This window comes from Etheostoma spectabile, chromosome 12 (assembly GCF_008692095.1).
Source record: "Etheostoma spectabile isolate EspeVRDwgs_2016 chromosome 12, UIUC_Espe_1.0, whole genome shotgun sequence".
NCBI lineage: Eukaryota > Metazoa > Chordata > Actinopteri > Perciformes > Percidae > Etheostoma > Etheostoma spectabile.
Genome location: NC_045744.1, coordinates 19,051,232 through 19,062,286, shown reverse-complemented (window position 1 = coordinate 19,062,286; position 11,055 = coordinate 19,051,232).

The window sequence follows — 11,055 nt, the reverse complement described above, 5'->3', positions numbered from 1 at the left end:
AAGGTAAGTACCTCATACAACCTCACTTAAAAGCTATCCTATCCTACTATATTTTTTAGCAGTAATACTTTGCAGTTTGCAGCATAATAAATAATGAAGATAAGAAAGCAGCGGGACACTACTAAATATGATAGTAATATGCTTTGGAAAAGAGGCTCTTTCTGTCTGTATAAGCCCATCTCAATTACAGTCCTAGTTCTATTTGAGAAATTACGGTACTTTTCAGCAGTGAACCTTGTCAAGACCCGATGTGAGCCCCTACACAATGTGAGTCGTGCATGTGCAGAACGGCTGCCATCTTTGACAGCTCGATGCAGTAACACCTCTTGGACGAAGAGCGAAAAATACTTCCACCTAGGAAATGCGTGTTTATTCCTCGGTAACCATGATCTTTTTTTTCAAAACTTAACTTGTCATTTTGGTGCCTAACCTTAACTGTCGTGGCCGTATGACGCTGACTGTTTCTGGTCTAAACTGAACTGCCACAGCCGCTGAAAGGACCGTTGTCCGGCGGTGCCTGCACCGGGCTCACAGTCTTCTGAACACAACTACCAACTGCCCCTCATATGACGGTGCTGTGTAACCAGCATTGCGAGGCTCTGTAGCGGCTTGAAACAACTACAAACTGTCTATGAAAAATAATTGAAAAATAATATATTTACATATATATATGTATATTTTGCGTTTTGCGTCTGTTGGTAACTATGGTTTGCCCAAGTGGTGTGCCGTAGCTAGCTGTCAAAATGTGGCGGCCGTTTAGCACATGCACGACTCACATCGTGTATTGACAAACCTGCTGTTAATAAACACGTCCTGCAGATGTTTCACAATAAAAGCCCTCCAGGGAAGTGTAGTCCCATAAAAACCTGGAAAGCTTTTAATGTGAAACAGATTGAGGAACAGCGGCAACTGCAGATTAACAGAGCAAATGGGAGCCAACATACAGAGGCTTCTAGCTAAAATATGAATAGATTTACAGGTGACACAGGCTTTTAATAAGAGCCTGTCTCAAACAAAGGCTCTCTCTTAAATTGTTACCTCACAAGGCGTCACTTATCCAAGTAATTTATGGTTTTTTACTCGGTAGCAGCTAGATTATCACACATATAGGCTACTGATATACACATACACATGCATGCACGTGCGTACGCACACACAAACATGCACGCACACACCACACACACACACACACACACACACACACACACACACACACACACACACACACACACACACACACACATATAAAAAGAGAGATGATAGTTTACTTGCTCTTCTCCCTTTCCCTAATCACTCTCCGTCTTTCTCTTCTTTGCCTTCCCCTCACCTCGACACCGACGGGTCACCTCTGCTGTAGAAACTTTTAATTAAAGTTAGAGCCTTGACAACTGGACAACTGAAAGAGGGGGGATGGAGGAGTGGATGGAGGCTGCTGTGCTTCTACAGTCCTTCTACCTCTACGCCAATCTTTCTCTTTCTCTATTCATCTCTTAACCCCCCCCCCCCCCCCCCCTCCCATCTCCCTACCTCTCTCCATCTGCAGTGGAAAGAGAAAAAAAAAAGCAATTTCCATGAATTTGACTAAATGGACAGGGTTGTGTCCCTAATATGCAACAATGGATTTTCACCCAGTCTGTAAGTGCTTCCCTCTGCCCCAAACTCTGGCTTATGGACAAATGTGTCCCAATCATCAGCTCCACAGAGTGTTTCGACTTATTTGAGGAAACCAAAACATATTTGTGGCAAGTTGCAGTAATAACCCTCTCAGTCAAGAGACATTTCCTATAGTCATTAAACAAGTTAGCTTAACCTACTTCAAGGACTGGGAGGTTTTTGGATTGTACTCTACTTGTGCAAGCAAAAGTTGCATGTGGGACGTTTTCCTTTGCTCAGTCAAAAGGCTTTAATATAGGAATGCACTTAAAAGCAAGAATCGGACTCAGGAAAAAAAATATGATTTGGCATCTGTGAAAATTGTGAATTTAGTAGTAAAGCAGTTAGGGGAGGCTAGTGAAAACACAGCCAGGGCATAAATGTAGTTACTGCAGTGTGTGTATATCTGATAGCACTTACAGGTCTCTCTATCATCACACATGGTTGTCTGTGGTTTCCAAAGAAGTTGTGGTTATTGCACAGATGTGCACTTGTGTCTGTATGAGTGTGTACATGCGTGTGAACATACTGTATTTGTGGGCATTTGAGAGTGCATTTAGACCGCCGCGCTTCCCTGCTGTGGGTCTAATTTCAAAAAACACCCTCTAACACATTTAAACAATTGAGAAGCAAACACTTAACGGAGGCACCTGATGCCAAAAACACTGAGCCAACATTAGCAGCCAAAGTAAAATACATAATCTAAAAAGCCACATAACAGTGTTAGTGAAGGAACTGTACTCAACAGCTCTAAGTGTAGAGGGACATTAGCTTGTTAGAGGGAGAGAGGGGGGAAGGGGGGGGGGGTTCCATCATGGAAATTAAAGGATGAGTTCACACAGTTTGACTAAGCAAACAACATGTTTTATACAGTCACATAACTGTTATGGCAAAAAATAACGATGGGTTTTGCCACAAAGTGAATATTTGCATCGCTTTACTCACGTGAGCTGGATTGCTGGATCATGTTACTCACGGCAGTGCCGAGCTGTGGGCACCAACAATGTTTCTTTTGTCATTAACCATGATCGAAACAACCACCATTGCTGCTTTGTACCTGATGTGGAAGTTGGAAATCCAAACAGTGTTGTGTCTGAGTTTGTGACATCATCCAGAAGCTTTGTGAATTTTAATTTACGTCTGGATGACTGCGGCTTCCAGCTCTGAGGTACAGATTTGACTGTCATTTAATTGCAATAAACGGATAAAAAGTAAGCCAGAATTACTACATCATGATGACGATTTGTGAAAAGTCTGAATTCATACGTTTTCTTGTCTGTCCGCAAGACGACAAGCAAACTGCTTTTAAAGTACTTGTTTACTGGATGGAATTCTGGTCGATCAGGGCGACGCTAACAGTAGCTGCTCCATCAACTAAACAACGTGTAGAACATCGTGTTTGAATCCTTCAGTTTCCCAGGTTTTTTTCGTTCTTCTGACTCAAGAGAATGGATGGATGAGTTATTTGGGGATTTTTGAACTGTTCCTTTAATGCAGGAGGGCCTCTAAATGATTATTCTTTAAAACATTAAAAAGTCTTAAGATGATTCCAACATATTGTAGCAAACATAAATCCCCACTGATGAAAGTAGTCACTAATGCCATCCACAGATCCAGTTCATCTTAAGGATTTAATTTGCCACATGTGTGTTTGACATTAAAACGTGATTTATAAAATCATGCCAACAATTATTATTAGTTTAATTATTTATTATTTGAGTATTCTATGCAAAAAAGGTATGTTTAAAGGCTTGAGCCGCCCTACACAGTATAGTAGGCCTAGCTTAATACGCAACTTAATTTTACACAATATCTATAGTAGGGGGTCCCTGCTCCGTCTCTCTTTCCGTTAAGGGGTCCTTGGCTTAAAAAACGTTGAAGACCCCTGCTTTAACGGGCCATTTAATCATGCATTGAGTTTTAAAATCACGTTTCCATTAGTTTTAAGAGAAAAAAAACGTTTGAATCCTTTTGAGTCCTGTATGGCGCGTCACAGCCGGCAGTCAGTGGGAATCTGCCCCTCAGTCCTTCGCAGGAACTATTCAGCGGAGAGATGGATGGAGACAATCCTTCCTTCCCATCAACCACCTCATTAGTCCCCCTTAGCCATAAAGCCGTCCCATCAGGCCACGCTGTCATAACTCACTTTACAGCATTGATTTTAATCACGGCAAATGTAAACATACGTATTATCAATATCAATGCACAAAATAACGCTGTAATATGCAATTACCGAGTGGCATTGATTTTTTTTTTTTTCCCTCTCCCCCTTTCGCCTCTTTTTGCCCTCCCCTCCTCTCCTCCCCACTTCAATGTAATCATGGGACCGTCCTACTTTGAACTGATTTAATAAGGTTGTTATATAAAAATATATGTAGCACGCAGGCACTGGCTGAAATTACAGAGATGATTTTAATAAATTTCAATGCAGGGATGAGAGTGTGAGTGTTTAGCCTGAGGGAGGTGAAACCAGGACAAAGCAGGAGGGCTTTATTGTGGATATCAGGAGGACACCGCACTCACTGCACACAATTAGCCTTTTGACAATTTGTAGTTGGCATTAGTTTGTGGAAAAAAGGTAAAAATGAATTATATCACTTAATGTTATGAAGAGGATTTTCTTTTCTTTATAATTTGATAATGATAAGATAATTTGATTTTGATGAAAAAAATTGTAGGTCTTTCCTTTTATCTGGTGGCATTACACAGAAATAATAACGGAAATAAAAAGCTCTCTCTCACGCACGCACGCACGCACGCACACACACACACACCTCATACATGGTTTCAGTTGGCACCGACTGGACTTTCACTGGATCAATCTGTTATCATTTGTCACTGACCGCTCTGCACTCTCCAGTGCATTTGTGAATCTTTTCTTTGTGTGTGTATGGGTGTGTGTCTGTCTCCAACACTGTATAATAACCTTTGACAGGTGTATTAAGGATGTGGTCCCCATTCTACACGACTGCTTCTAGTAAAAGCCTGATTGTTACCTGTCTGTACATGAAACAGCTTGGAAAAGATGGAGAGACAAAGGAGTGTGACGGCCAAAGAGAGGGGAAAGCTCTGCAGTGAAGACGCAGCGGAGAGAGAAAATGGAGTAAAATCAAATCGAATAAAACAAAGACGCAAGAAAAACGAAGTGATAGAGGTGGAAAAAAGGAGAGGATAAAAAGGGAGCTGGTGCACACAGATACTGAAGAGGAAGTGGGAAAAATATGGTCCTGCATAGGTGGTTGGTGTTAAAGGAATGAAGAAGCTAGCTGAATAAATGATTAACTACATCACAGATTCAGTTTTTATATGGCCGATACATCTCTGCCTCGCTCACAGCACAATCCCGCACTTATAGAATGTGCCTAATCCATAACCATAACGCCGGCGTGGCAGCATGGACTTATATATCAAGACATTTTGCTCCGTATGATAATGCTCATTGTTGCTCACATATCATCAGGTCTACTGATTTCATACACATAAACAGATGCTCTTGTCACATCTTTTGTACTTTACAAAGTAGGAACCACATGGAAACTAGTTAAATGATTTCTTTATTGGTATCCTTATCCTCTCATCATCAATCATATTCTTGTTAATTTTTAATTTGTGCATATGGCATGTGTATTAAAAACGTAAACACCAATTAACTATAAAATGATAAATGACAAGACAAATCTCTTCTCTTCTCTTCTCTTCTCTTCTCTTCTCTTCTCTTCTCTTCTCTTCTCAGCTGTTATACAACATCAAAATGTATACCCACCATGCTTTGTTCTACAGTTCCATTCAGAACAGTTCTAATGAGGACAAACTGCTCCCTGGTTGAGCCACAATGGCTCCACTGACTCTGAAAAGAACTAAAATGGCTGAATGGAAATGAGAGGGGCAGAGGAGGTCAGCCCTCTGCATCAATTCTCATATTACCACACACACACGCGCAACCACTCACGCACAAATGACTATTGCACATTGAGGTGTCATAGACGCATAACGGTGACAGCAGCCATCTCTCTAACCATCCCTCTCCTCTAATATCATCATTTGAATCTCCCTCTCCCTCTATCTCTCCTTCTCTCTCTCATCTCTTATCTCTTAATATTATCATCTGAATTGCTAGCAGGTGATGGGATGTTGGACCAAGGATCAAATTGAGAAAATGTATTAGGAAAAGTGGAATAACTGACCGGTGCCCTTATTAGCATATCCCTGGCAAAGGCAGGCAAATGGTAATTTATTTATTCATTATTTTATCTATTTTGCTGTTACACAAGATTGATAAGAAATGCTTCACATTTTAATTTACAGGCTGTATAATTTACAGCAATGAGCTATTTCAAGTAGGCTATATGTAGCAATATGTCATTGTCAAGTTGCTAATTACCAATTGGGACCAATTTAAACAACAACAATTGAGAGCACTGTAAAGAGTTTTGGTAGCCTGTGTTTTGAACCAATATTTACTATTGTTCATGTTTCTAGCCCATGTTTTTTTTCCTGAAGAGAGAGCCCTTTATGTCACAAAGGAAGAATTGTAGACAGGAAAGATTTCCTATGTTTATGACTTGCCGTTCTCATCATTGGACAATGACTTACTTAAAACAGTTGTATAATTGCAGATGTAGCTGCGTGAGGGTTAAAACTCTGGTGCATTGACAATACAGCTCCATCAAATTTGGGTTTTAATTATGTTGAATGAGGGACTTTGGCTGACATGATGCATCCATGTATGTTTAGTTTGCACACACTCTGCAAGCGAAACATCATGATACATAAGGCCTTTCCATTAGAATTGAAACTCTAATTTATAAGTCTAGCAAGGTAGTATTTGTCTAAAAATTACAGGTCCTATGATGATTACCACACAGCAGTTTGCATAATCGTAGCTACCACTGAGATCATATCCTTGGAATTTTATATAGGATTGTGGGGGTTTTTGTAACCATGATAAAAACCTACACATTGTTGGTAGACTACATTTAGACTCAGATACTGCCTTTCAACCAAAATATTATTCCTGGCATTATTGAAAGTGCTTTGAAACACAGTTTTGACCTTTTGTTTGGATATAAAATGGTAATACTTTGAGGTGCAGCATGTAATACTGAAAGCTAGTGTTTAAAATAGTTACTGCAGTACAAATTCAAAATACTGGAAAGAGTCGTCTTCCCCGTCCCCTCCTCCCCAGACTCAAAGTTCACCGAGGTCGCCAGGCTGAGACCGCAGCATTCAAACAGCCGTGGCCCGCTTCCCTGGATCTCCGGTAACGTTAGCAGAGTTAGCATGGCGGTGTTAGCCAGGACCAGTCGGGATAACTTTAATGGCTGTGTCTCAATTTGTTTTTGCAAGTAACCAACTCGGGTACTCTAGCTATATAATTCAATGTGAGTAGGCCTACACAAATGTTGAAATTATGTAAAATGCCTGTCCCTTGTAACCGTAATAAATTAACCTGAAGCTAATGTTTACCTGTTCAGGAAGAAAATTAGCAAACTCTGCGTACTTTTGGGCTTTAAGCTGTCTCCATTTTTGAAGTACATATTTACCCGGGGTTTGTAACGTCTCGGGTCACGCAACTGTTACGCTGTGGATCCACTTTTGCGACACGACTAAAGCGTGGTGACACGACGCCTCCCCTAATTTGTACGTTGATGGGCGTTCCTCAAGTTTACTATGGCCGTGGATTTGAGCCAGCGGGGAATGTTATGTTTTTAAAACATTAGCTCAAAACCAACTTCTTCCCTCTCAAATTCTGAAATTTTGAGGGATAAGTGATGCGTATTAATATGGATTTCGTTGAGCACTCATTTAGCCATGAATCGAAAACAGAGAATGATCATTGTAGCTCCTCTGCTCTACCTCTGGAGGAAGAAGCCATGTCGTTGCCATGGGTTCCCCCTATCCGGAGTGAAGTTGCCCGGTAGGAGTGTAGGGAGTACCACGCCTTGTGACGGAGCTCTTGAACTAAAGTTTCCTGAGCATTTTTGTAGAAGGAACTACAAAAACTGTACTCTAAAACAAAAGACCCGTAAGAGACTTCCCCCAGTCTTCCCTGTGCTCTACTTCTATTGGATAGTCGTGTCGCAACAAATGAATTTGGATAAAGATGGGCATTGATTGTTTTTTCTGTCTCTCCAACATATTTGATAGTTTATTTAAAATGAATTGGTAAAACAGCACCTCGAGTGGTAAAAGGGGGAATTGCAGGGCTTCAGAGGGACTCACATGCTACCCACTAACCTACCTACTGTTGCCAAAGGAGAGCAAGGTCCCAGGTGAGGTTGGCGTCCCTTGATGAGGAGTATTATGCAGCTGTGAAATTGTAAACCGTTCGGACTCTAAATCAAAGTGTGAAGGGAGCTGTGTTCTCACACAAATAAAACCTTAGTGAGCTATAAAGAAATGAAAAAATAAAATACAACAACTGTAACTTAGGAAGTTTCCCAGTGTTGCTAATTAGGTTAGCTAACGTTACTGTATTTTTGCTAGGCCACTAAGCTAGCAGGAATGGAGGAAGGACTTCTGGAACTTTCCTGAGAACCAGCTGCTCAAAATGACTGACAATATAACTGTAAAAAGAAGAGGACGGAGTTAGGACACTGTGGACAGGATAAACTTGACACCCTGGCTAGTCTAGATGGAGTTGTCTGAAATGACGTGATTCCTGACAACGTTGCCACCATGAAGGACGGTGGACTTCAAATACACGGTAGGTAAATCAAACACACCCCTCCTCTTTCTTCTGGCATAGTTTATGTGGTTGTATTTCAGCTAAAGTTTTTCATTGTGGATATAAACACTCAGCATATAGACAGGGCATGTTCCCATATAATTTATAATTCAACTATTTGACATTATGATAAAAAGTAGTAGGCACTTATTTGAAAGAGGTCTGGCGCTTTTTCATATTGCATTGTTTTAAGTAGCTGTTAAATATAGCTCGGTCTACTTCATAAGGGATAATGTGTCTAGGCTGTTTTTGCATTTGATGTGCTTTGGTTTGCATTGTCTGTCTAAATGGCCTTCTGTGGTTAAAAATAGCCTTTTGTGGTTTGTAATCAAATTTAAAAACATTTTACATTTCATTGTGCTTGTAGTTTTTACCATCTCAGATACACTGCCTTTTACACAATACCATATAAATTAAGTAATTCTCCTGGCATTCCGTTCATTTCACAAACCTTTTTACATGAGCCTTCTATGTGAAAGCGTTTATTGCCTCTTCCTTTTTTGTTATGATTAGCCTTAGTGTTACTGAACCTCTTAATTAATTGCCTTGTATTCAAATGCATGTTCTATTGTGGAAATAGGGTGTTATGAGAACTCTGCCAGGGGCTGCATACTATTCCCAGTCCCTCTCTTTATCGTAATCTGGCTGTCCAAAAACCAAGCCATTGGCCCTCCATGTGCTGCTATTAGGATCGTTCATTGGGCCAGGTCTGCGCAGAATCGATCACCAGCGATTGCTGCCCAGTGCATGCCGGTTAGATTTGTGTCCGACTTGATCCCGACTTGCTCTGACGTTATGCACACGTGGGCAATGATAACCTCACGAAAGTAAGACGGCCGCAGGTTTGAGACACAGGCAGCGCACTTGCTTTTCATCTACTGAAAGACCCAGAGCATGCTGGGAAATCCCGGCCTCTCAGCTGGTCAAACAGTTGATTAGTTTGGAATAGACTCAACATGATGACGTTTTATATATTTGAATCAGAGGGATTTTAATTGCCATTTGTATAATTTAAGCGTTATTCTCCACAGAACGCATGTTTGGTGCCTCATAGCGTCGTTTAAGGTGCTCTAAGCAATGTTGGGCGACGTTACTTCTTGTTGACGTTCAAAGTATTTTCAAACAAAATGAGACTAGCTTGCCCCTCCCTCCTCCTCATCCTGTCCCCTCCCTTCTGTGCTTCCGCGCACTAACCACTCGCCCCCTCCCAAATTCTTCATGTTGGTTATTGGCTGGAACACTGGAACGCTGTTTGTGTCTGCTTCGTGGTGCAGGTGGGTGCAGTTTGTTTTTGTTGCCGTTTGCAGACCCTAGGCTGTCTACGGAGACAGTGTTTTTTTTTTGTGTGGTCTGGGGACAGGCAGCTCTCGGATAGTGTGGAGAAGTTTGTTGTATGTGACAGCAAATGTTGTAGCCTAAAACAAGTGTGACATTGCTTAGAGCACCTTTACGAAATCAGAGCCTCAATCCGTTCAGATCACGGGTCATATACATTGTGGTGTTTATTAACTTCAGCAACAGATTGCATGTAGAGAGTTTTGACAGCCACTCTGTCTTAATAAAAACAACTAGAGACTGTGTACAAGCTGATATGTGTCTGATAACATTTTATTAAATCAGACCACAGTGTTTCTGTCACTATCTGTTCAGCCTGAAGGCTGCTGGAAACGGCTGGAAATTGTCCGATTTTGGTCACCGCCCTTGGTCAGGTTCGTGGGAAATGGTGTTCGATAAAGGTCACCTAAAGAACAGAAATATTGATATCACATAGGTTTTATATGTTCATAAAGAAAATTGTCATCCTTGTCAGACAACATACTGTTGTGCAAAGATATGTTGGATGGCTGACTGTGTTTCTTTTTGTAGTAGGTCATTGTGATTTTGAATAAGGTTTTCTGACAACTGCAACAGAATTGACCGTAGATATTACGGTCTCACAAGTGATATTTCCATAAAAATATAACTTCTTACAATATTGACCAAATCCATTAGCTTTTACTCATTTTTACTAATCTTAGTTTGAGTTGATATAATAACCTCTTCCTACTTTGTGCCATAATGCTGATATTACACATGTAAAATACTGCATAAAGACCAGTAAAGGCAACTAGTCTTCTCACCAACTGTCTGATTTGTTCATCACTTTAGATAATGTCTCCAAAATAATGCAGGAATGATTGAATATAGACATAGTACAGATTATACTTTTAAACCAAAGACACCCTTTACTGTATGTTTCACAGCTTCTATCTACCATTGAGGCTAGGGGTAGGGGAAAAAATCGATCCAGCATTGTATCGTGATATTTTCCGTGGCAATACTGTATTGATACACAGAAGCCAAGTGTTGATCTGTTATTATACTGAATATGTGTTAGTTGTTTCGTCTGCTTGACAATCCCATTTTTACAGCAATATCATTAAAGAGAAATGTATCTTTTTATGAAAAAGATGTTGACAAAGTTTTCTTTTGGGGACATCATTTAAAATTGGGAATAAATAATAAAATCCATATTGCAATATGTTTAAAATTGCAATTACATCGTATCGTGACAAGTATTGTGATGCTATCATGAGGCCTCTGGTGATTCCCACCCCTACTTGAGGCTTAAAGACAGTCTTTCTTTGACTCACCATGTCTCCTCTCTATTTAGTCACTGGTTTTCCTTTCTCTTA